Raw genomic sequence first — 25,239 nt, forward strand, 5'->3', positions numbered from 1 at the left:
GCTCGTGCCTGGCTCTGGGCTCCCCACTCGTCCTCAGGGCTGTCGGTGGCCACGCTGGTGGCCCATCTGACCTCAGGTTGTCAACTTTCTAATTGCTGGAAACCCAACACACCTGCCCTGCCCCTTACCCCGCCTCTTCTCTTGAGGCCCCGCCCTTCCCCGCCTCTTCCCACAAGGCTCCACCCCTTCCCCGCCTCTTCCCCAAGGCCCCACCCCTTCCCTGCCTCTTCTCCTGAGGCCCCGCCCTTCCCCGCCTCTTCCCACAAGGCTCCACCCCGTCCCCGCCTCTTCCCTAAGGCTCCACCCCTTTACCCACTTCTTCACCATGGCCCCACCCCTTCCCCGCCTCTTCCCCAAGGCCCCACCCCTTCCTCGCCTCTTCTCCTGAGGCCCCGCCCCTTCCCCGCCTCTTCCCCAAGGCCCCACCCCTTCCTCGCCTCTTCTCCTGAGGCCCCACCCCTTCCCCGCCTCTTCCCCAAGGCCCCACCCCTTCCCTGCCTCTTCCCACAAGGCCCCACCCCTTCCCCGCCTCTTCACCAAGGCCACACCCCTTCCCTGCCTCTTCCCACAAGGCCCCACCCCTTCCCCGCCTCTTCCCCAAGGCCCCACCCCTTCCCTGCCTCTTCCCACAAGGCCCCACCCCTTCCCCGCCTCTTCACCAAGGCCACACCCCTTCCCCACCTCTTCACCACAGCTCCACCCTGTCCCCGCCTCTTCCCCAAGGCCCCACCCCTTCCCCACCTCTTCACCACGGCTCCACCCCTTCCCCGCCTCTTCCCCAAGGCCCCACCCCTTCCCAAGGCTCCACCCCTTCCCCTCCTCTTCTCCAGAGGCCCCACCCTTCCCCACCTCTTCCCACAAGGCCCCACCCCTCTCCCCACCTCTTCCCCATGGCTCCACCCCTTCCCCAAGGCTCCACCCCTTCCCTGCCTCTTCCCCAGGGCTCCACCCCCACTTTGTCGCTTCCCCCGAGGCTCCGCCTCCATATTCATCTGGCACAACAGGAGCACCGAAATGCCTGGTTTGTTCAGCAGGCCGCACCCCAGCGCAGCACCTGCAGGAGCATATTCATCATGGCAACACGCCCAGCAATGACATCAGTGTGCGCTACACAATGGCAGGTGGGCTTAGGACTTTTCTAAAACGCTCTTTATAAGATGGGTGAGGACACTCTGAGGATGCTCTCCATGAGGACAGCTGTGTTTAAACTGGGTTAATAAATCGGGTGATGAATAAAATGCCATTGGGCATTGCCTGAAAAGTCAAACTTGTGTTAAATGTTCCTGATCTAACTAGGGAGAGAAATGGACTGTGGGGTTTGGGTATTTTTCAGTTCCTTGGGTTTATTGCTGTAATGCCAGCCTCTAAGCGTGCTCCCCTCACCTGCATCAGCGGGGACCTGGCCATGCTGGAGACGAGTGACAATTGTACCCTGTTCATGCTGGTGGAGTGGTGAGATGCTGTCCATCTCTGGGAGCCTGATGGAGGGGAGTGTGACTGGTTGAATCATAGAAACCCTTTTGGGATGTGCCAAGACTACTTCTGCCCCTGCTTTCCTGCCCCGGCAGCTTAGGACTTCAGTGCCCTGCCTGGTTTGAGCCAGACCCGCTAGCCTGCTGCAAACCCAGACCCAGGTCTGAACCACATCCCCTAACAGCTGTAGGCGTAACTGAAAGCAACTTACAGAAATGTTCCTGCCTTTAACACTCAGATACCCAACTCCCAATGAGATCTAAATACAAATAAATCTGTTTTACCTTGTATAATGCTTATACAGCGTAAACTCATCAATTGTTCACCCTCTATAACACTGATAGAGAGAGATGCACAGCTGTTTGCCCCCCCCCAGGTATTAATACATACTCTGAGTTAATTAATAAGTAAAAAGTGATTTTATTACGTACAGAAAGTAGGAGTTAAGTGGTTTCAAGTAGTAACAGACAGAACAAAGTGAATTACCAAGTAAAATAAAATAGGATGGACAAGTCTGTGTCTAAGAAACTGACTACAGATAAAACCTCACCAGTTCCAGTGAGCTTCCTTTTACAGAGGAGTCTCCTTCTAGTCTGGGTCCAGCAATCACTCCGACCCCCTGTAGTTACTGTTCTTTGTTCCAGTTTCTTTCAGGTATCCTGGAGGGTGGAGAGGCTCTCTCTTTAGCCAGCTGAAGACAAAATGGCGGGGTCTCCCACAGGCTTAAATAAATAGACTTTCTCTTGTGGGAGGAATCCCCCTCCTCTCTCCTATGCAAAGTCCAGCTCCAAGATGGAGTTTTGGAGTCACATGGGCAAGTCACATGTCCATGCATGACTGAGTTTCTTACCAGCCAAGCCACATTCCTGGGAAAGCTCCGATGTGAATTGGCGTCTTTGAGTTCATTGTTGGCTTAAGTGGCTCTTGATTGAGCATTTAATTCGTACATTCCTTTCTCAGTAGAAATCCCAGCAAGTATAGAGCCAATAATCCTAACTTCAAGTACAAAGATGATACATGCATACAAATAGGAGAAGTATATTCAGTAGATCATAAGCTTTACAGAGATATGTTACATGGCATACGTAGCCTAAAACATATTCCAGTTATGTCACATATACAATCATAAGGATATTCCATAAAGCCTTATGGGGGGCACCGTCACACCCTCCCCCTGAACTTACTGCCAGAGACCTGGACGCTGTCCATGGCGGAGGCAGAACATGTAAAATCCCTGTTGGTTTTTGGTCACACTCCCATTCCGTACCTTTATACCATATGATGTCATTCGTAAGTGTTCTAGTAAGTTTTGGAGTTCCTGGTCCCTGGGGGCCTGAACACAGACTGGGGTGCAGTACTGCTAACAGAATGCAGACAGCAATATCTGTTAAAGTGTAGGCATCGTGGCATGTAGCCAGCAGTGCCATGAGGCACTCTCGGGTGCCCAGGGCTGCACATACCCAAATAAAGCCGCCCCATTGGTTTAGATAATGGTGTTACCACATTCTCTGTACTATTCCTCATCCCAGTCCTTCTGCTCAGAATGAGTTACCCTAGCAAGGGACATAAAAGGCAATAAGAAGACGTTCTGTAAATATATTAGGAGCAAGAGAAAGGTGAAGGAAAGTGCAGGTCCTCTACTTAGCAGGGCAGGAGCGCTAATAATGGAGGACATCAAGACAGATGAGGTGTTTAATGTCTATTTTGCTTTAGTCTTCACTGGAAAGGTTAACATGGCCAGATACTCAACACAATTGATACTGACAGCCGGGGGAAGGAAGGCAAGCCATAATAGGGACAGAGCAGTTTAAAGAATATTTAGGTAAGTTGGACATACTCAACTCAGCAAGGCCTGATGGAATTCATCCTAGGGCACTTAAGAAACTTGCTGAATTAATCTTGGAACCATTAGCAATTATCTTCGAGAACTCATGGAGGATGGGCGAGGTCCCACACTGCAGAATGTAGAAGGGCAAACATAGTATTTACTATCTTAAAAAAGGGATACAAAGAGGACCCAGGAATTATAGACCAGTCAGCCTAACTTCAATACCTGGGCTGGAAAGATACTGGAACAAATTGTGAAACAATCAGTTTGTCAGCGCCTGGAGGCTAATAGAGTTACGAGGAAGAGCCAGCATGGATTTGTCAACAACAAATCAGGCCAGACCAACCTAATTGCCTTCTTTGACAGGGCGAGTGGCCTAGTGGATGGGAGGAAGCAGTAGATGTGAGATATCTTGAATGTAGTAAGGCTTTGGACACAGTCCCTCATAAGCAAACTAGGGACCTGTGGTCTAGATGAAATCACTATAAGGTGGGTGCACAACTGGTTGAAAGACCACACTCAAAGAGTAGTTACCAATGGTTTTCTCAGACTGGGAGGGTGGATCTAGTGGGGGTCAGTCTTGGGTCCAGGACTACTCAATATTTTCATTAATGGCTTAGATAAGGGAGTGGAGAGTGTGCATATACAATTTGTGGATGACATCAAGCTGGCAGGAGTTGCGATGACAAGTTTACAATTCAAAACAATCTTGACAAATTAGAGAATTGGTCTGAAATCAACAAGGTGAAATTCAGTAAAGACAAGTGCAAAGAACTTCCCTTAGGAAGGAAAAATCAAATGCACTACTACAAAATGAGCAATAACTGGCTAGGTGGCAGTGCTGCCGCGAAGGCTCCGGGGGTTATAGTGGATCACAAACTGAATGTGAGTCAACCGTATGATGCAGGTGCAAGAGGCTAAGAGCATTTGGGGGTGAATTAACAGGATTGTCGTATGTAGACATGGGAGACCATTGTTCCACTCAACTCAGCACTGGGGAGGCCTCAGCTGGATACCGTGTCCAATTCTGGGTGCCTCACTTTAGGATAGTTGTGGACAAACTGGAGACAGTCAGGAGGAGAAACAAAAATGATCGGAATTTAGCAAACCTGACCTATGAGAAAAGGCAAAAATTGGGCATGTTTAGTCTGGAGACAAAAAGACTGAAGAGATCTGAGAACAATGGCTGGTGATCAATTGTTCTCCATGTCCACTGAAGGTAGGACAAGAAGTAATGGGCTTAATCTGCAGCAAGGGAGTCAGGTGAGATATTAGGAAAAACTCTCAAACTCTCAGGGTAGTTAAGTTCTGGAACCAGCTTCCAAAGGAGGCTGTAGAATCCCCATCACTGGAGGGTTTTAGGAACAGGATGGACACACACTTGTCAGGGATGGTCTGGGTTTACTTGTTCCTGCCCCAGCACAAGAGACTGGATCTGATAACATCTCGAGGTCCGTTCCAGCCCTACATTGCTATGAGTCTGTGAAAATTCTCCTCTGCAGAGAGATTGAAGCTGTTACCTTAGAAAGGAGGGGGCAAGAGGAGACGTGACAAAAACATATAAAATATTGAACGGTCTAGAGGAAGATAGAGCAAGAGCGTCTGTTCTCCCTGTCTCACAAGGAGGCATTCGTGGTGGACAATCAGCAGGACACAAGATCCCAGGGCGACGCTGCGGCCAAAAGAGCTAATGGGATCCTGGGCTGCATAAACAGGAGAATCTCAAGTAGGAGCTGAGAGATTATTTTACCTCTGCATTTTGCACTGGTGCAACCACTGCTGGAATCCTGTGTCCAGTTCTGGTGTTCACAGTGCAGGAAGGATGCTGATAAATCGGAGAGGGTCAGTGAAGAGCCACAAGAATGATGCCAGGATTAGAAAACCTGCCTTCTAGCGATAGGCTCAGGGAGCTCAATCTATGTAGTTTAACAGAGAGAAGGTTAAGGGGGGACGTGGTCACAGTCTGTAAGTAGCTACAATATTTAATAATGGGCTTTTCAATCTAGCAGAGAAAGAAATAACATCATCTAACAGCTGGAAGCTGAAGCTGAACAAATTCAGACCAGAAATAAGGTGTAAAGTTTTGACAGGGAGGGTAATTAACCACTGGAACAATTTACAAGGGCCTTGGTGGATTCTCCATCACTGACAATTTTTGGATCCAGACTGGCTGTTTTCCTAAAAGCTCCTCTCTAGGGATTATCATGGGGCAGGTCTCTGGCCTGGGTTATACAGGAGTTCAGACTCCATGGTCACAGTGGTCCCTTCTGGGCTTGGACTCTACGATGAAATGAAAAGGTGGGAAATTCAAAATTGATAAAGGAAACACTTTTCTCCACACAAGATGTATTTAGCCTGTGGAACTCACTGCCACAGGGATTTCTTGAGGCCAAGAAACTAGCAGGATTCAAAAAACAGCTGGGCATTTCTATGGATACAAGAATATCCAGTTACCCTAATTAATGCTGAAAAAATACTGGTAGGGATACAAACCTTCCTGTACTGGGCTTATGCCAATCTCTGACTACCAGAGGCCAGGATAAAACCTACTGTGGGGGCAGGTTGTTCCTCATCTGCAACTGCTGCAGGGTTCTCTTACCTTTTCCCTGGAGCATCTGCTGGCCAGTGTCAGAGCCAGGACGCAGGGCTCGATGGGCCTCAGGTCTGATTGTAGAGAAATCTCTGTATTAACTATCTCTATAAATCTTTATAACGTTGCATTGTGTTATTTTGTATTAAGTATCTTTCTGTATTAAGTATCTTTATGACAGTGCATCTGGCATGATGTTATCTTGTATTTCATATGACTTGGCATTGTGCCTTTTTATTTTCATACAACTTTGTATTAGATCCCTATATAGAAAATTGGTAGAAAACTTTGTATCAAATGTTATAGCCCCTAAGGATAGTATAGTTAAAGTAAAAGAAAACATGTGCCTTTTTGCTAGAAGTAGAATAAGATCTTCCCCTGCACTCTGTAATCAATTGCTCTATTGACTGAATGAGGTGTGAATGAGTGAGGCTTGGAAGACACCCACCTCCAGACAGCTACAACAGTTGAAGAGGGAATGGGAGCCAGAGCAAAGGACAATCCAACTTGTCAAGTGGGCCCAGTAAAGAAGAGCAGACATATTGACGGCCTCAGGGATTAGAAGCAAGCAACTTCTTTAGAAAACACGATCTTTGAGCAGCATTGGGACAACACCCAAAGAAAAGCAGCACAAAGACCAATGGACACAGACCAACGGACACACACCCAGATTTTGAATCTGGTCTAGATTGCATAAGAGGGAAGCTGCTATAAATACAAGGTGTCTTGCAGAAGGACCCCGGGTCTCGTCTTGTCACCATCGGAGCATCGATCCGGATCGGCAGAAGCCCGGCTCCACCCCTCCCCCATCGAACTCACCTGGCCAGTGCAGTTAAGGGGAGCAACTAGTTGGTAACAACAGCAAGACGGAGTGTGTTTGTGTCTGTGTGTGTGTGTGAATGCATGACTGTAATATATATCTCATATGCATATCATAGAGTATTAATTGATACCTGTATTACTAATAAATGTGGCGTTTTGCCTTTATCCCCCTGAAAAGATCCTGCATATCATAGAGTTTTAATTGATACCTGTATTACTAATAAATGTGGCGTTTTGCCTTAATCCCCCTGAAAAGATCCTGTATAGTACTTTGAGTACAACATGATCCACTCTAGCATTTCTGTTCCTATTAAGCATATTTCAAAGACCTCAAACTAAATTCCTCCCAGGCGTCACTCCACTGAAGTTATTGCTGCTCCAGCTGGGGTGAATATGTTACTGTCATGTGACAATGGTGAAGCATCACAGAGAGAGTCACTTTCTTCTAACACTGAACAAGGAATGTCACGGGAATAAGAGTTTGATGTTCTAGTCTCTCTTTAGCTTCTGTTTCCAACTCTTACCAGCCTGTCTCTGTCCTGGCTCCAGATTGAAAGGATCATCCCACGCCTCCTTCCGCCTCGCCCCCGGGCCTGTGGGCTTGTGAGTCTAGCTAAACAGTTGGGTTTGGGGTGGGTCCATCTCAAATAGCCCCCAATATAACCTGGATGCTGGCACAGACCCCCTGTATTCCAGCGTGTGGCCAAGGATCCCAAGAAGCCGATTCCAGGGTTAATCATCTGGCATGTTTTCCAACCGCCGGGCACCTTGCTGGCATGGAAGTAATTCCTAAGCAATGCACAGCACAGTGATAGAGGCAATTAAGGGCTCTAATGATGTCAAGGCTCAGTGAACAAATCAATGGAGTCTTTTCTTTTCCCCGGAATTGGTGAGCAAGTGAAGCACGTGAAATGTGAGTCCGCGGCGCAGCCATTATGAGGTCCAGGCTGGCCCCTGTTCAAGGCAGCAGTTACGCTGTAAGTTATTCCACGCTGCGCCTCTCTCCGCAACCTCGCCTGCAAATGGAACAGCGGGGGCAGGCGTCACCGCTCTGGCATTGCACAGCCTGGTGGCCGCATTCCCAGCAGCTTTGCACAGACTTCCAGTTTCTGCTCCATTTACTTCTCTTTGTGTGTGTGTGGGGGGGGGGGGCATTGTAGATCTGGAGTGAGGACTCCTGGGTTCTGTGCCAAGCTATGACTCACTGTGTGACCCTGGGCAAGTCCCTTCACCGCTCAGTGACTCAGTTTCCCTATTTGTAGAATGGGGATAATAGTGACCTATTCACAGGGTCATCAGAAGATTTAATCTAGTTGCAGACACATCTCCAGCCTGGCCTGCTCTCCTGGTCTGGCAGGCTGCCTCCTGCTCCTCAGGGCTTGGCCTTGACCGACAAATCCAGACAAGTACTGCCTGGCTCAGGACTCAGCTGGGAGGTCCGACTGCTTAGCGCACTGGGGGCCCGGGACTGGCACAGAGGTGCTGCTGTGATAGTCACAGTCTGTTCAGTCTGGTTCATGGAGACGTGACGGGTGGGCGCGCCAGACGAGCGCTGGCCAGGAGTAAGGAGAGGCTGCCCCTGGACTTCTGTCGGGGGCTCACTGCCCCGGGATGAGGCGCATGCTGCTCGTCGGTGCTGCCCGACCCTTGCTCCGGCGCACTGGGCCATCCCTCGCCCAGTGCCCCCGGGCACTTTTTCCTGAGCTCTTTCCTGAGAGTGGGGGATGCTGCCTCGTGTGGGGGATGCTGGCATGTCTCTCTTCTGACCCGCAGGGCCCAGCTGGGCCCAGCAAAGAGGGCAGCGAGTTGCCTGTGCCACTTTCACGGTCATTTGCTGCCATCTAGCTGCCAGCTGGAGTCTCCGCCTGGCACCGCAGACCTCTTACGGACTCCTCACTCACAGTCCAGGGCACTGGGGCACTGGGCTCTCGTGTTCTATTCCTGTCATCGATTCACTGTCTAACCCTGAGTGAGTCACTGCCCCCCGTGCCTCAGTTTCCCCCTCTGTACAATAAGGCTAAGCTGTTAATTCAGGGGTGTCTGTATGGTGCTTTGAGGTCCTCGGTGGGAAGGCAAGGGCCGCATGGTTACCACATGCAGGACTTTGCGCTTTGGCTTTGGTTGGAGACCCTATGCGGAGTCGGCCCTTGGACGTCAGCGGAAGCCTGTGCCAGGGAATGCTGGGGCTGGCTGTAGCCGAACCTCTTACCCTGCGGGGACCTGGACCCCTGTTCTGCTCAGTCCCCAGGACGCTGGGCCTGGCCTGCGTTGCAAAGCCCGTTCGCTCTCAGCAACTTCTGGGTGATGGAATTGGCGTCTCACCGATCTTGGGAGCAAAGCGAACTCAGAAAGCTCCTGCCGTCCACGAGGAGACCTGGCCATACCCAGCACCCTGACAGGAACCCCAGGGCCCCGGTGGGGTCCCTGCAGCCACCCAGCACTGGCAGGCCCCAGGGCTTCCCGCAGGTAATGCCGGTGCCATCCTGGCTGCTGGATGAGTGCCAGCTGCTCCGCCCAGCCCGTTCAGCGTCGGGAGTGCGGCTGGCTCCGGGGCTCGGGGCTCTTGTCTCTAGGGCGCTGGTGCTAGCTCAGCCTGAGCAGCAGCGTGTGGAAATGGCTGGCAGCTGCTGGGTGGGTTTCGGTGCAGGATCCTTAGCGCTGATGCTAACTGGCCCCTGGCCGATCTCCGCTGCCATGAGCGACCACGGATGAGCCGCAAGCAGCAATTGCTGGCCTGAGCCTGGAGCACGGGTATCTTTGGGAGGGAGCTTGGCTTCCCACGGGCCTGCCCCAGCGATGAATCCTGTCCCCACACCCTGACCCATAACGACTCCAGCCTTGGGGCTGGGCTGGGAAGGTCGTAGACAGTGTGGGCTGGGTTAGGGACCATGGGCCCGGCAGGGCCAGCTCTACTGTTTTTGCCGCCCCAAGCAGCGCGCCACATTGCTGCCGCAGACGGCGGGGGCAGTCCATGCGCCGTTAGGGCGGCCCGCGCGTTTCCGCATGTGACGAACTGGGACTGTTCTTACTGTGGTCTGTGAATGCTGAGTGTTGGTGTTGGCCTGGGAGGATGATCTGCATTGGGGGATGGGAGACTGGCCTTGAGGGAGGAGACCTGAGCATGTTACGTGAGAACCCAGGAGGTGGGTTGGAGTCCAGGTGACACCTCTGCCCGGGACACTGAACAAAAGCTGGGGGAGGAGCCAGGGGGAGGCTGGGGAGAGTTGCTGGGGGGCGAGAGTGTTTCAGGAGCTGGCTGATGTAATGGAGGGGAGCCCAGATGGGGCTCTGACCCCCCAGTGGGGCTGTGGTGCCCCTAGGACCCCAAGATGGACCTAACTGGGGGAGGTCCTGTTGTCTGTACCTGCAAGACCTGTCTTGGACTGTGTTCCTGTCATCTAATAAACCTTCTGGTTTACTGGCTGGCTGAGAGTCCTTGTGAATTGCAGGGAGACGGGGGTGCAGGGCCTGGTCTCCCCCCACAGTATGTGACACTGCAGTAGCAGCAATTCGGAGGCAGCTTTTGTCTTCAGCCGGAAGACAGAAGCTGCACCGCTGTGGACAGTGGAACATAGAAGCTGCCGCCGAATTGCCATCGCCACCACGGAAAAGCACATGCCGCCCTAATGGCACACGGACTGCCCCCGCCGTCTGCGACGGCAATTCGGCTCACTGCTTGGGGGTAAACACACACAGACTGCCGCCCCTTGCAGTTTGCCGCCCCGAGCACCTGCTTGGAAAGCTGGTGCCTGGAGCCAGCCCTGGAGCCTGGTGATAAACCCAAAATGAATATCACACACCACGTTCAGCCAGGCCAAGCCTGAGCTTCACAGGAAACCCCAGGGCTGCAAACGTCCATGCGCAGAGCCCCCAAGGTTGGCACCAGCCCCTGCCACATGTCTCTCCAGGGCCAGGCCCAGTCCCTCGGGCTCCTGTCGTGAACCATCACTGCATCCTGAGGCGGCCTGGGAGCACCTCCCCAAGCTCAGCACAGCCCCCAAACCTGGCCAGCAGGCTGCCCCTGGAAGCACCGGTGACACACTGGTGGAGTGGAGCAGGCAGGCCTCGGGGGGACGGGGCATCACGGGGGCTCAGGGAGAAGGGGTGGGGCAGACCCTGGCAGGGAGGAGTAGCATGGGGGGGCATGGTTTGGGTACCAGTGGCCTCCCCCACTTTTAGGAAGCTTCTGCCACTCCTGCCCTCAGCTGCACCTCGCTCGCTAGGCAGGGGGTAGGGACAAAGCACAGGACAGGGATTGGGGTGGGGGGGGCTGGTATTTCTACCTAGGGGGGTGGTTTCTGTCCACAGTGGCTTAGACCCTCACCAGTGTTTAGAGCCGGAGCCGACTGCACCTCGTTTATATGGGTGAAAAGCAGGTCTGTGCGTCAGGGCTCGTCCACACTCCCAGCGCTGCAGCTGGGCCATAGCAGGGCTTAGAGAAGCTGCTGCCTGTGCCCGTGGGAGAGGGGCCCAGCTCAGTGCCCCCCGGGGTGGGGGGTGACCCCTGCAAACGCCCCTGAACTCTGGGTCTTCCTGGCCAAGGCCAGGCACCTGTGAGTGGGGGAAGCAGACGGGGGTGGTGGGGTGGTTAAGGGACATTCACTCGTGGGATGGTCCCACCACACTGTGGGAACCTGAGGCACCGGGCACCGCCCAATGCACTGGGGGGTCGGGGTTGCTTACGGTTGCCTGATTCTGAATGTGGCTCTGATGTTCTCCCAAATGATGCTGGGTCCCCTTTCTCTCTGCTTGGGAGTGGGGTGCCCCCTGAGAGGCGCCCTGGGCTGGTGTTGGGTTTTCCCAGATTGCTGGGTGGGGGCTCGAGCTGGTTCTGTTCTGTATTGTTACGAGGTACCCGGCCCTTGTGGCTCCCAGTGCCCCCCCACCTCCAGCAGAGGGGGTTACACCCCCATTGTCTGGCAGCCTGCCCCATGAGAGCGCAGCACCACTGACGCAGCGACAGACAGCTCTGCTCCTGTCAGGGCATCCCTCGAGCCATACCCAGGGTCAGTGGGGGCTGAGGAGATGAGGGTTTGAAAATCTTCAGGGATCTTGTGAGAAGCCAACAGTGGAGCCACCAAACGAGGGAGTGAGGGGAAGTGTCCAGGTGTCCAAAAAGTTACTCCTGAGTTGGGCGTGACTCAGTGGGTCTTCAGAACCCAGATTAGCCCCCACCCACTGCTCTGACTGAGCCCAAGCCATGAGCAGCCGCCTGGCATCCTCCCAGGATGGTGAAAGCTGGTGTCTGGCCTTCCTGGAAATTGCCATTCGTGCTGTTCTGTCCACGCTCGTCACCTGCGCCCAGGACAGTCACGGCCCTCACTTGCACCGTGCAGAACATGCCCTTGTGTTGAGTAATGCAGGCAGCTCCTGCAGCTCATGATAGGCCTTGTGTTTCCTGCTTTGCCGCAGCCCCTGCCCTTCAAGCACTGGACAGAAACAGCCAGGGAGGCTGGGAACATGGACCCAGGCTCAGAGGACCCTGGATGCTGCAGGAAGTGTGTAGCAGGAGCAGGAGCCCTTGATCACAGCCAGGACCTGGTAGGCTGCTGGAGGGGAAGAGGCAGGTGCGTGGACGGAAGGAGTTCGTTCTTGCCTAGTCCCATGCAGCCTTCTCCATCCCTGCTGGTAACACACTACCCCATCCCTCCCCTCCCCTGCCTCTGGCACCACCCCTGGGACTCAGGAGAGGCCCCAGCTCAGCATCCCCCACCCCCAAAGCAGCCAGCCTGCCTCCCTCCTGGCTCACATGGCTGAGGTGTGTTCCCCATACTGTGATGAATGTGCAGCCCTGTCCACAACACAGCCAGCCAGCCCCACACAGCACGGCAGCTGCATACAAACCACCCCATGACAATGGCCTATTCTCCACCATCCACCTCCAGCCAAACGTCGCAGGCTTTGCCAAGGACCCGGTGTGTCCCTGCAGCTATTCAGGAGCTGTGAATGGCTGCTCTGTTCTGGGGCTCAGCAAGATGGGGTCTTGCCCAGGGGAACGGGGGGGAGTCTCCAACGTTTCTTCCTTTAATCAGTGTCGTGTCTCAGGGAGAAGGAACATCCCACTATCTCTGGGGGATACCAGCAGGCCCCAGGCTCGGGCCAGCAGTCAGCGAATCAGTACAGAGTTCAAGGGCCCCCACCTGAGAGCTCTGAGCATGTGACATCCCAAAGTCTTCAGTTTGGCCTGCTGGCAAACGAGGAGGGTGCTGAGGGGTGTGGGCTGAGGGGAGGCGTGTGTGGGGAAGGGTGTGTGGGACCACTGAGCAGGGAGCGTGTAAATGTCACAAACGTGTGGGAGGAAGAATGTGTGTGTCCGGGATGTGTGTCTAACAGGAGACAGGATCATGGCTAAAACCCAGAGTGCTGCACCTCCAGGCCCATGTTTTATCAGCAAGATCAGCCCTCCTGGCATGGCACTGTCACTGCCCTACCTAGCCAGCGGGGGGCGCTCACACATTGTGTCAGTGTCACTGACCTGTGCAGCCAGAGGAGGGAGCTCACACAATGTGTTGGTGTCACTGCCCTGCCCCGCCAGCGGGGGGAGCTCACACAGTGTGTCGGTGTCAATGCCCTGCACAGGCAGCGGTGGGAGCTCACATAGTGTGTTGGTGTCACTGCCCTGCCCAGCCAGCGGGGGGAGCTCACATAGTGTGTCGGTGTCACTGCCCTGCCCAGCCAGCGGGGGGAGCTCACACAGTGTGTCGGTGTCACTTCCCTGCAAAGGCAGCAGGGGGAGCTCACACAGTGTGTTGGTGTCACTGCCCTGCCCCGCCAGCGGGGGGAGCTCACACAGTGTGTCGGAGTCAATGCCCTGCACAGGCAGCGGTGGGAGCTCACACAGTGTGTCGGTGTCAATGCCCTGCACAGGCAGCGGTGGGAGCTCACATAATGTGTTGGTGTCCCTGCCCTGCCCAGCCAGCGGGGGGAGCTCACACAGTGTGTCGGTGTCACTTCCCTGCAAAGGCAGCAGGGGGAGCTCACACAGTATGTCGGTGTCACTGCCCTGCAAAGGCAGCAGGGGGAGCTCACACAGTGTGTCGGTGTCACTGCCCTGCACAGCCAGCGGGGGGAGCCCACACAGTGTGTCGGTGTCAATGCCCTGCACAGACAGCGGTGGGAGCTCACATAGTGTGTCGGTGTCACTGCCCTGCCCCACCAGCGGGGGGAGCTCACACAGTGTGTTGGTGTCACTGCCCTGCCCCGCCAGCGGGGGGAGCTCACACAGTGTATCGGAGTCACTGCCCTGCCCAGCCAGCGTGGGGAGCTCATACAGGTTTTGGCTGTTACACCAAAATGGTGGCTATTGGGCTGTGCTGCACAATGCAGAGTCACACCAAACATAGTGTGGGCCTAGCTTGTTTGTGGCTCTCTCATCTCAGTCGCCGGGATGTTTTGTGGGTCTCTGCCCCTCGCCTCTCAATGGGGGGAGTACCTGCTGCAGCCTCCCTTGTTCGCCTCATTGCTACTGGTGTCAGAAAGCAGCAGCAGGGGGCTAGAAATCTCCTGATCTGGCCTGTTTGTGGCTCTCTCAAGTCCTGAGGGTTCCCAGAACCGAGTGGCGCTGAACCAGCGAGCCGGGTTACATGTCCCCGCAGGCCAGCTCCGTGCAAGCCGTGAGACAAAGGCAGCCTCATCACTATGCACAGGGGCCAGTTCCCCACATTCACAGGGACAAATCATTCCCAGCAGCCGCGCCACAACGAACAACGCTCCTTTCATGCCGCTCCAATAGGCGACATGCTTTAAAAGACTCCCAAACTGGCCAGTGTCCACAGGCATGGGAGCTGGGCCAGGGGTGGGGTCTCAAGTCCCTCCCAACGATGCCGAGCTTGTCCAAAGCAATGGAACAAGGAGTGAGCTCCCAAGGGCTGGGTAGGGGGGCAGGGGATATGACTGTGCCTCCATCTCTGCATCGGAGCACATCGGTCTTTGTGAACTTATGTTCATATCAAAGTATGATGTGTGTGTGTGTGTATCTCTGTCCAAGGGTGTGTTTGAGTGATATGTCCAGGTGTGTGTCCCCATAGGACAGTGTGTGAATCAGAATCATAGAATATCAGGGTTGGAAGGGACCTCAGGAGGTCATCTAGTCCAACCCCCTGCTCAAAGCAGGACCAATTCCCAACTAAATCATCCCAGCCAGGGCTTTGTCAAGCCTGACCTTAAAAACCTCTATGTCTACACTACGGGATTACTCCGATTTTACAGAATTTGATTTTTGGAAACAGATTGTATAAAGTCGAGTGCACACGGCCACATAAGCACATTAATTCGGCAGTGTGCGTCCATAGTACCAAGGCTAGCGTCGCCTGCCGGAGTGTTGCACTGGGCTATTACACAACAACAACTATTTCCTCATGCTTATTCCTGCCCCCCCCACACACAGTTCCTAACATCTCCTTATCAATTGCTGCAAATGGGCCATTTTCATTACCACTACAAACAGTTCTTTTTCTCTCCTGCTGATAATAGCTCACCTTAACTGATCACTCTCCTTAGAGTGTGTATGGTAACACCCCTTGTTTCATGTTCCCTATATATCTTCCTACTGTATTTTCCACTCCATGCATCCGATGAAGTGGGCTGTAGCCCATGAAAGCTTATGCTCAAATAATTGTGTTAGTCTCTAAGGTGCCACAAGTCCACCTGTTCTTTTTGCACTGTGGGTAGCTATCCCATAGTTCCCACAGTCTCCCCCACCTATTGGAATTCTGGGTTGAGATCCCAATGCCTGATAGGGCAAAAAACATTGTTGCGGGTAGTTCTGGGTACGTCATCAGTCCCTCCTCTCCCTCCCTCTGTCCCTCCGTGAAAGCAACAGCAGACAATCATTTTGCACCTTTTTTCCTGGGTTACCTGTGCAGACACCGTACGAGAACCTTGCCTTGTGTAGCCTGCTGCAACACAGACCCAGGGTCTGAGCCACAACCCCAAAGCTGCAGACTGTAACCAAAAACTGCTCAGCAGGTCACGTATCTCCAGCACTCAAACACCCAGCTCCCAATGGGATCCAAACCCCAAATAAATCCATTTTACTCTATATAAAGCTCATACAGGGTAAACTTATAAATTGACCGCCTTCTATAACACTGCTAGAGAGAGATGCACAGCTGTTTGCTCCCCCAGATATTAATCACTTACTCTGGGTTAATTAATGAACAAAAGTGATTTTATTAAGTATAAACAGTAGGATTTATGTGGTTTCAAGTAATAACAGACAGAACAAAGTAAGTTACCAAGAAAATAAAACAGAACACCCAAGTCTAAGCCTAATACATTAAGAAATTGAATACAGGTAAATCTCCCCCTCAGAGATGTGCCAATGAGCTTCTTTCACAGACTAGACTCCTTCCTAGCCTGGGCCCGACCCTTTCCCCTGGGACAACTCTTGTTAGTTCCAGCTCAGGTGGTAACTAGGAGATTTCTCATGACTGAAGCTCCCCTTTGTTCTATTCCACCCCCATTAATAGCTTTGGCACAAGGCGGGAATCCTTTGTGTCTCTCTGGGTTCCCACCCTTCCTTCTAGATGGAAAAGCCCCAGCTTTAAGATGAATTCCAGTATCATGTGACCTGGTCACATGTCCAGTGAGACTTCATCACTCACTGGCTGGCAGCCACAGATACAGGAAGGTTTACGAGTAAACAGAGCCAGTTACAACCAATTATCCTAGTTAATGGGAGCCATCAAGATTTAGGGTGACCAGATGTCCCGATTTTATAGGGACAGTTCCAGTATTTGGGCCTTTTTCTTATATAGGATTCTATCACCCCCCCACCCCTCTCCCGATTTTTCACACTTGCTGTCTGGTCGCCCTATCAAGATTCCAAGCCACCATTAATGGCCCACGTTTTGTATAGTTACAATACGACTTCAGGGTAACACTTCATATTTCTAGCTTCAGATACAAGAATGATACATTCATACAGATAGGATGACCACATTGAGTAGGTTATAACCTTTGTAATGATACCTTCTGCATGAAGCATGTTCCAGTTACATTATATTTACACTCATAAGCATATTTCCGTAAGCATGTGGAATGCAACGTCACAGGGTGTGTGGCAAAGCACTGATGCTTGGCCTTGGTACGGTGGAGGCCAGGGCTTTAATCTCAGCGGTGCCTGCAGTGACATCCGCACAGGATCTCACGTCTCTGGCCTGGAAGTGCCAGAGCCTCGGATGGTCAGCGAGCCCTGTGCCCCTTGGCTCCTCAGAAGGGGTCAGCCATCAGCTGGGCTAGAGTTCATGGTCTCTGGGGGGGGTGCCCCTCCCCTAGATTGTAGGGGAGAGGTCTGTCCCTCCATCTTACTGCCCCAAAATGGGAGAGCTGGAAACCCCATTGGGGGGCCCTGCTCAGCTCAGTCCCCAGCCCCCAGCCTGGCCTCCTGTGCTTTGACTGCCATCCCTGGGTCGATTCTGAGCTATACACTGGCTGCAAAAATCCTCACTCCCCGACCTCGGCCTGGGAAGGGATCTGTCCCTAGCCCAGAGCACTGCAGGGACAGCTTCCTGGTGTAGGGCTGGTTTAAGGCATATCCCCCTGCCGGTGTGGGGCTCGGGGGTGAGATAGCACCTCTTGGTGTGGGGCAGGGGGTGTTGGGAGGGGACGGAGCTAAGACAGCCTCGCCCATGTGGGGCAGAGGAGATGTTGGGAGGGAAGGGGGCTGAGACAGTCTCTCTCATGTGGGGTTGATGGGGAGGGGAGAGGACTGAGACAGCAGCTCCCACATGCAGCAGAGGGGGTGTTGGGAGGGGAAGGGGCAGAGATAGCACCTCTCAGTGTGGGGCAGAGGGGATGCTGGGAGTTGAAGGGGCAGAGACAGCCTCTCCCATGTGGGGCAGAGGTGGGTGTTGGGAGAGGAGGAGGCAGAGATAGCACCTCTCGGTGTGGGGCAGAGGGGATGCTGGGAGTTGAAGGGGCAGAGACAGCCTCTCCCACGTGGGGTGGGAGGGTGGCTCTTTAGCTAGGGTGGAGGAGGCAGATGTATCTGCCCTTGGTTCCTGCCCCTGGTTTTCTGAACGCCACTGGCTCTGGCTGTAGCCTGTGCATGGAGGAGGCTTGGGGTGGGAAACAGGCAGGGACCCTCCCTCAGAGCCAGGCCATGTGCTGTGGTTCCCACAGGCCCTCAACCTGTCTCTGGGGATGAGGGCACTGTTCAGTGAGTTCCCAGCCCAGCCATGGGGTCTGTCTGTTCCCGTGGCAGGACAGGGTCCGGGGCTCTGTGGGGCAGCCAGAAGGAGTCAATCCCTGGCGCTGAGCGCTGGCTGGATGACACCTTGGAGCACAAAGCACCTTCTGTGCTGGCCCCATCAGGGAGAGTCATACTGTGGCCCCGGCCCCATTAATAAGGCCTTTGTGGAGCTGTTGGCTCCTGGCCCCAGAGAAGCCCGATGGATGCGCTGTCCCTTGGCAGGGCATAGCTGAGCCTGCCTCTGTCTCTCCATAGTGAGGCCCGGGTGCAGGAGCCTGAGTCAGCAGAGGGGATGGCGGGGGACACAGCACGGGGGGGGGCATGCCTCAGACGAGGCATTTCCAGTAGAGGTGGGGGGATGAGCCTCATGCGGGACACTGGGTGCAATTATTCACATTAAGGGCCAATGTTGGCACTTGAACAAATGGCTATAAACTGGCCATTAACAAGCTTAGGTTTGAAACTTGGCGAAGGTTTCTAACCATCAGAGGAGTGAAGTTCTGGAGCAGCCTCCCAAGGGGAGCAGTGGGGGCAAAACCCTAACTGGCTTCAGGACTGAGCTTGACAAGTTAATGGAGGGGCTGGGATGATGAAACTGCCGACAGTGGCATACAGCCCACGTGCACCTGTTATTAGCAAATATCTCCAATGACTGGAGGTGGGACACTAGCTGGGGAGGGCTCTGAGTTACTCCAGTGAATGCTTTCCCAGGTGTTTGGCTGGTGGGTCTCGCCCACATGCTCGAGGTCTAACCAATCACCCTATCAGGCTGGGAAGGAATTTTCCCCCAGGTCAGACTGGCAGAGACACTAGGGGAGTTTCACCTTCCTCTACAACATGGGGCACGGGTCCCTTGCTGGTTTGAAATAGAGTAAATGGTGGGTTCTCTGTAACCTTGACATCTGTAAACCATGATTTGAGGACTTCAGTAACTCAGCTGGAGGTTAGGGGTCTGTTACTGGAGGGGGTGGGTGAGGTTCTGTGGCCTGCGATGTGCAGGAGGGCAGACTAGATGATCATGATGGTCCCTTCTGGCCTTACAGTCTATGGGCAGCTGCTGTCCTCGCCACTGTGAGGTGAGGACAGCAGCTTTTGGGGGCACACCCCCAGGTTCCCTGCCCGGCTGTGAGCTGTCATCCTATGGATTCTTGCCCAGTGAATTGGGGGAGAATCTGTCTGTCCTTTCTGGGCCCACCGGGGAATTGTGGGAAGGCACTGGAGGACTAGCCGCACTCAGGTGGAGCTAGCCTGTGTCCGCACTGCGGAGTGGCTGCTGTTAGTAGCTGGGGAGCTGGAGTCACTCAGGTGCCAGCCTGCTCCCATCTCAGCCTGCCAGCCCAGAGTGAAGGGGCTCGAGTTGGGGCAATCCTTGAAGGCAGCGAAGCCCATCCCCCTCTCTCTCGAGTCTCAGGGATTTGACTGAATGCGCTCCCCATCGCTGGGGTCCAAAGAGAGCTTACTGGAGGCCAGCTCCCTGAGCAGCATGTCTCTGCTGGGCCAGGAACCAGGCGATGCTGCCTCTGGCAGTGGGTGAGTCCCAGGCCCTGGGCTGCCCAGAGAGCACCAACCCCCCCTGCCCTCAGACCAGGGGAAGGGGAAAAGGATACAGGCCTTGCAAACAAACAGAGCTTTTCCGGTTCCTCTATCCTCCTCTCCTCCCCAATTCATTCATAGTGAACACAGATGCAGATCAGCCCTGAGACCATTCCTGTCTTTGGCCTGGTCTACACTAGTCTGTTATTTCGGAACTAGCCGAGTTAATTCGAAAAAAAAAAGGATTCTGTCCACATGACCAAACCGCCTTTTTCGATTTAAAGGGCTCTTTAAATCGATTTCTGTACTCCACCTCGGCAAGTGGAGCAGTGCTTAAATTGAGTTCGCAATCCCAAGTTAAAGGGATTGTGGACGCAATTCAATGTTATTGGCCTCTGGGAGCTATCCCAGAATGCTCCCTTGTGACCACTCTGGACGACACTCTCAACTCCGATGCACTAGCCACGTGGGAAGGAAAAGCCCCGGGAACTTTTGAATTTCATTTCCTGTTTGGTCACCATCAGCACAGGTGACAGTCAGCACAGTCCATCGTCACAGGTGACCACGCAGAGTCCATCATCGCAAGAGATCATGCAGTCCCGGATTCGCAGGCGAGCTCCAGCATGCTCCAAACGGGAGGTACTGGATCTCATCGCATGTTGGGGAGACGACTCTGTTATGGCAGAACTACATTCCAAAAATAGGAACGCAAATACCTACGCTAAAGTCTCCAGGGCCATGCCGGAAAGAGGCTACTCCAGGGACACAGAGCAGTGTTGTACAAAAATGAAGGAGCTCAGGTAAGCATACCAAAAAGCCAGGGAGGCAAACAGGCTGTGACGAACTGGGAATGTTCTTAATGTTTTCTCTGAATACTGTTGGTGCCTCAGTGTCCCCTATGCAGTTCTTAAGTATCTAGGTGGTGGAATAAGGGTGTGTGATTGCTGCAGAGGAAGGGGCCAGTGCACCTGAATTCCTGGCACTCTGTCTCCTAGCAACTGATGGCCTGGGCCCCTCCTCTGCAAAGGTGCCAGCTGAAGGTGTTGGAGATAAAGAGATCAGTGACCTCCTGGCCCGGGAAAGGGGCTGAGCAGAGAGGAGGGGCTGGTGGGGGTTGTTAGTCTGGAGCTGGCTAGGGACGAGGAGTGAAGTGCAGACCAACATGTTGTGCAACAAATAATAAAGAACAGTTTTTAAACAATTTAGACTTTATTTCCTTTCATATACATCTAGGGGGCAGGTAACTTCAAGAGAAACAAACACAACTGTCACACCGTACCCTGGCCAGTCATGAAACTGGTTTTCAAAGCTTCTCTGATGCGCAGTGCACCCTGCTGCGCTCTTCTAATCGACCTGTTGTCTGGCTGTGCGAAATTGGCCACCCGGCAAGTTGCCTCAACCTCCCATCCCTCCATAAACGTCTCCCCCTTACTCTGAGATTGTGGAGCACACAACAATCAGCAATTACTATTGGAATATTGGTTGTGCTGAGTTCTAACCGAGTCAGTAAACTGCGCAAGTGCGCTTTCAAACATCCAAAAACACATTCTACCACCATTCTGCACTTGCTCAGCCTAAAGCTGACTGCTCCTTACTACTGTCCAGGGTGCCTGTGTACGGCTTCATGAGCCATGGCCTTAAGGGGTAGGCTGGGTCCCTGAGGATAACTATAGGCATTTCAACATCCCCAACAGTAATTTTCTGGTCTGGGAAGTCAGTCCCTTCCTGCAGCTGTTCAAACAGACCAGAGTTCCTGAAGATGCGAGCGTCATTCTCCTTTCCCAGCCATCCCACGTTGATGTCAGTGAAATGTCCCTTGTGATCCACCAGTGCTTGCAGCACCATGGAAAAGTACCCCTTGTGGTTTATGTACTGGCTGCCCTGGTGTGCCGGGGCCACGATGGGGATATGCTTTAGGGAACCCCAGTGCATTAAAGCCATCCACAATGGTCTGCACATTTCCCAGAGTCACTACCCTTGATAACAGCTGGTCAATGATTGCATTGGCTACTTGCAGCCCTGCAGCCCCCACAGTAGATTTGCCCACTCCAAACTGATTCCCGACTGACCGGTAGCTGTTGGGCATTGCAAGCTTCCACAGTGTAATGGCCACTCGCTTCTCAACTGTGAGAGCTGCTCTCATTTTGGTGTCTTTGCGCTTCAGGGCAGGGGACAGCAAGTCACAAAGTGGCCCTACGCATACAAAAGTTTCGCAGCCACTGGGAATCATCCCAGACTTGCAACACTATGAGGTCCCACCACTCTGTGCTTGTTTCCCGGGCCCAGAATCAGCGTTCCACGGCATGAACTAGGCCCAACACCACCATGATCTCGCAATTGCCACATGCCGTGCTTCTAGGAATGTCTGTGTCCACGTCCTCATCAGTATAGTAATCGCACTGTCGTCACTTCCTCGCCCAGTTTTGCAGGTACTGCACATAGTGCTGGATAATGCGTGAGGTATTTACAATGGTCAAAACTGCAGCAGAGATCTGAGGGGGTGCCATGCTTGCCACACTATGGCGCCTGCACAGGTAATCCTGGAAAAAGGGCACGAAACGAGCTGTTTGGTTCAAGAAGGTTGATAAAAGGCAGTAAATGGTTGTTTTCTGTAGCTTTCACAGAGTTGAGAAGCTCGTTAGAGCTGCAAGAGCAGGAGAGCAGAGTTTGCGGCAGAAACGTGAGCGGAGTTTGTGGCGGAAGTTGTGTGGTTCTGTTCACGATGGCCGAAAAATGGCGGGGAATTGGTGCCTTCTGTAGCTTCCATGGGAGCCCAGGACAGACAACATGGAAAAAGCGGCGGAAGCTGTGTGGGTCTGTTCATGATGGCTGAAAAACAGTGGAGACTTGGTGCAGGGGTGGCTCTAGGGATTTTGCCGCCCCAAGCATGGCAGGCAGGCTGCCTCCGGCAGTTTGCCTGCGGAGGGTCCAACCAGCGGGCCCTCCGCAGGCATGCCTGCGGGAGGTCCACCAAAGCTGCGGGACCAGCGGACCCTCCACAGGCAAACAGCCAGAGGCAGGCTGCTTGCCGCCCTCGCGGCGCTGGCAGAGCGTCCCCTGCGGCTTGTCGCCCCAAGCACGCGCTTGACATGCTGGGGCCTGGAGCCGCCCCTGACTTGGTGCCTTCTGTAGCTTCCACGGGAGCCCAGGACAGACAACATGGAAAAAGCAGCGGAAGCTGTGCGGCTCTGTTCATAGTAACAGAAAAAAGGCAGGAAATGGTTAGATGAAAGAGTAGATAGAAAGACGAGAGGACATGCGAGGTGGATTCATAGTACCAGGAGACAGGCGGTGCACCGCGCTGCACTGTCTGCTGGTAGTATGGCCCCTGCCGTAGCTTTCACGGAGGGAGGAGTGAGTGACGGCACACACCCAGAAACACCGGCGAGAATGTTTTTGCCCCGTCATGCACTGGGAGTTTAACCCACAATTCCAGTGGGCATCAGAGACAGCGGGAACTGTGGGATAGCAACCGCAGTGCACCACGCCGACATTCAATGCGAACCTCGGTACTGTGGACTCCCAGGTCCCTGCTCTAACCGTTAGGTCACCCTCTTCCAGACTTGGGAACAGACCCCCGCAGGCCTGAATTCCAGCCCCCTGCTCTCCCTGCTAGACTCAGTAGCATTAGAAGCATCCCTGAGAAAAATCACAATGAAAAATACAGAACAGTCTGTAAGTTTCCGCAGCTTTTAAAGAACCACTGGGCTGGAAACCAAGTCCAGAGCTTTCAAACAGACACTTAATTTAAGTCTTTCTTCATTAGTTTCTCAGCTGTCCGGCTAAGCTTGCCTTTTCAAAGAAATTCTCAGTTCAAGATAAAGCAAAGTTCTGTCGTCAGGCTGATTTTGATGGTAACCAGCCAGGATGGCAGCAAATGCAGCTGACCATCACTGACCGGAGAAGATACCATGTGTGGGGCACTGGAAGTGCGGGTGCCAGCAGGAGGGGCTAGCTGTGCCGAGCACGATCCTGTCTGAAACCCTCAGTCCATACACAGGGCGGCTCGGCCCTGCCACCGCTCGCCCCGCCATGACTGCACAGCTAGTTTGAGTGCGCTGGCTCCACCAAAGCAAGCGCATGCACATCTACCGCGCGGGAAGTTCCGTGCCCAGCCCCCGTGGAGACGGACCCGCAGATAACAAGACCTGCATGGTTAGAGTTAGGCACATGCTTTGCTAACCGGGGTCTTGAGTGTCAAGTGCAAAATCCCCCAGTGCTCAGCCTCCACTCACACAGACACCTGCTGGCAGGATCACTCACACCCGGGTCCTTGGCAGCCAAAGGTTTCAGTGGCGGCCTCCATACTGGCGAGATGAGAACGGGAGGCAGTGACCTGGCGTGGGATCGCTATCCTTTATCAAAGGGGCGTTGTGTCTGCATTTGTAATGCAGGTCAAAGTGCAGACGCTTCGAAGTGCACAGAGACTCCCGAGGACACTGTGCTCAAAATTTCAAAAAAGGCTTATTAATCATAGTTAAAATGATTATTTATTAATTTCTATCACAGGAGTGCTTAGAGAGCTCGACTGAGAGCTGAGCACCGCAGTGCTGGACTCACTACATACACACCACAAGAGACAGGCCCAGCCCTGCCAGCATATAGTCTGAAGATATTAGAAAGATTGGGAGGGGAAACTGAGGTACAGAGCTGGGAAGGGACTTGCCCAAGGCCACCCAGCAGGTCAGGGGCAGAGCTGGGAAGAGAGCCCAGGTCTCCTGACTCATAGCCCACTTTTTAAGTCATATGATAATTCAATAAATGATTCAAACTGCTTAATTCAAACTTTTAAACAACCTATTGGAAGCTAAACATAAACATGTTAATAGCCTAATTTTGGGTGTGGGGGTAAGCGGGGGTGGAGGGGAAGGGCATGTTTAAGCTACGAAAATGTTTTCAGCTGTCTTAGCTAACGCATTTTAATGGACACAAGTTTAACCAGGACTTCGTTGGGGCACATTGTGTAAAACATGTTACACGACCATTTCTCCAGTCACGTCCTGTGAATAAAGAGAACGGCACATATAACCTTGCAGGCAGGTTTTTTCCCATTGTGTGTAAGAGAGAAGAGAAAAGACCAGCATGGTCTCAAGCACGTGTTTTCTCTTCACTAAGGATTAAAGTAAACTCCAGCCAAGAGATGTACGTTGTGCAATGAAACACAAGACATGCCCCAGTTGCCGGGACTCCTTCAAGCATGGCTGGTGCTATTTTTGAAAAGATATTTTCCTTTAACCAAACAGCTCCCTTGCTACACAGACTCTTTCCTTACCCAAAAGACCATGTGTCCCCCAGGAACTCTTGGGTTCTGAGGCCAGCTCTGGAGGAGGGGCAAGTCTCTCTCCTGTGCTGAAATCTGAGTTACGGCTCCCTGATTCTCCAGCCACAGTGGCACACGATACATTAGGGTTAGGGGTTGCTCTGACTTTTGCTGGCTGGCTGTGGTCCCTCAGGCTAGAAGAAAATCAGGGTCTCAAGGGACTGGCTGGAAAGAACAGCCTCTCCCAGGCAGGAAATAATCCCACCCCAACTCCTCCAAGTATTTCAGCAGCTCAGAGCAGAGGCTGGGTCTCCAAGCCAGTGCGTGCGCATGGCTTGGCTCCATCTCCAGCCAAAGCAGAGAGTTCTGACAAGGGTAATGGCACCGCCTGGTCTCAGAGCTTCTCTGGTTTGGAGTTAGCTGCACCACAACGTCTGGGGAATCAGCTCTGTGCAGATTGGTCACTAGAAGTAAAAGCATCCTGAAGACAATCCACACACATCCATGCACAACCTCCCCCTCCAATACACACCCTTTGC

The 25,239-nt window shown here is 53.3% G+C and overlaps 1 protein-coding gene across 2 annotated transcripts in view; it reads right to left on the minus strand.

The window, feature by feature from the left end:
* ADAM11 (ADAM metallopeptidase domain 11) overlaps positions 1-25,239 on the minus strand; it is a 672,244-nt gene that overhangs the window by 409,676 nt on the left and 237,329 nt on the right. The window lies entirely within an intron of this gene.

Source organism: Gopherus flavomarginatus, chromosome 25 (genome assembly GCF_025201925.1).
Source record: "Gopherus flavomarginatus isolate rGopFla2 chromosome 25, rGopFla2.mat.asm, whole genome shotgun sequence".
NCBI classification, from domain to species: Eukaryota; Metazoa; Chordata; order Testudines; family Testudinidae; genus Gopherus; species Gopherus flavomarginatus.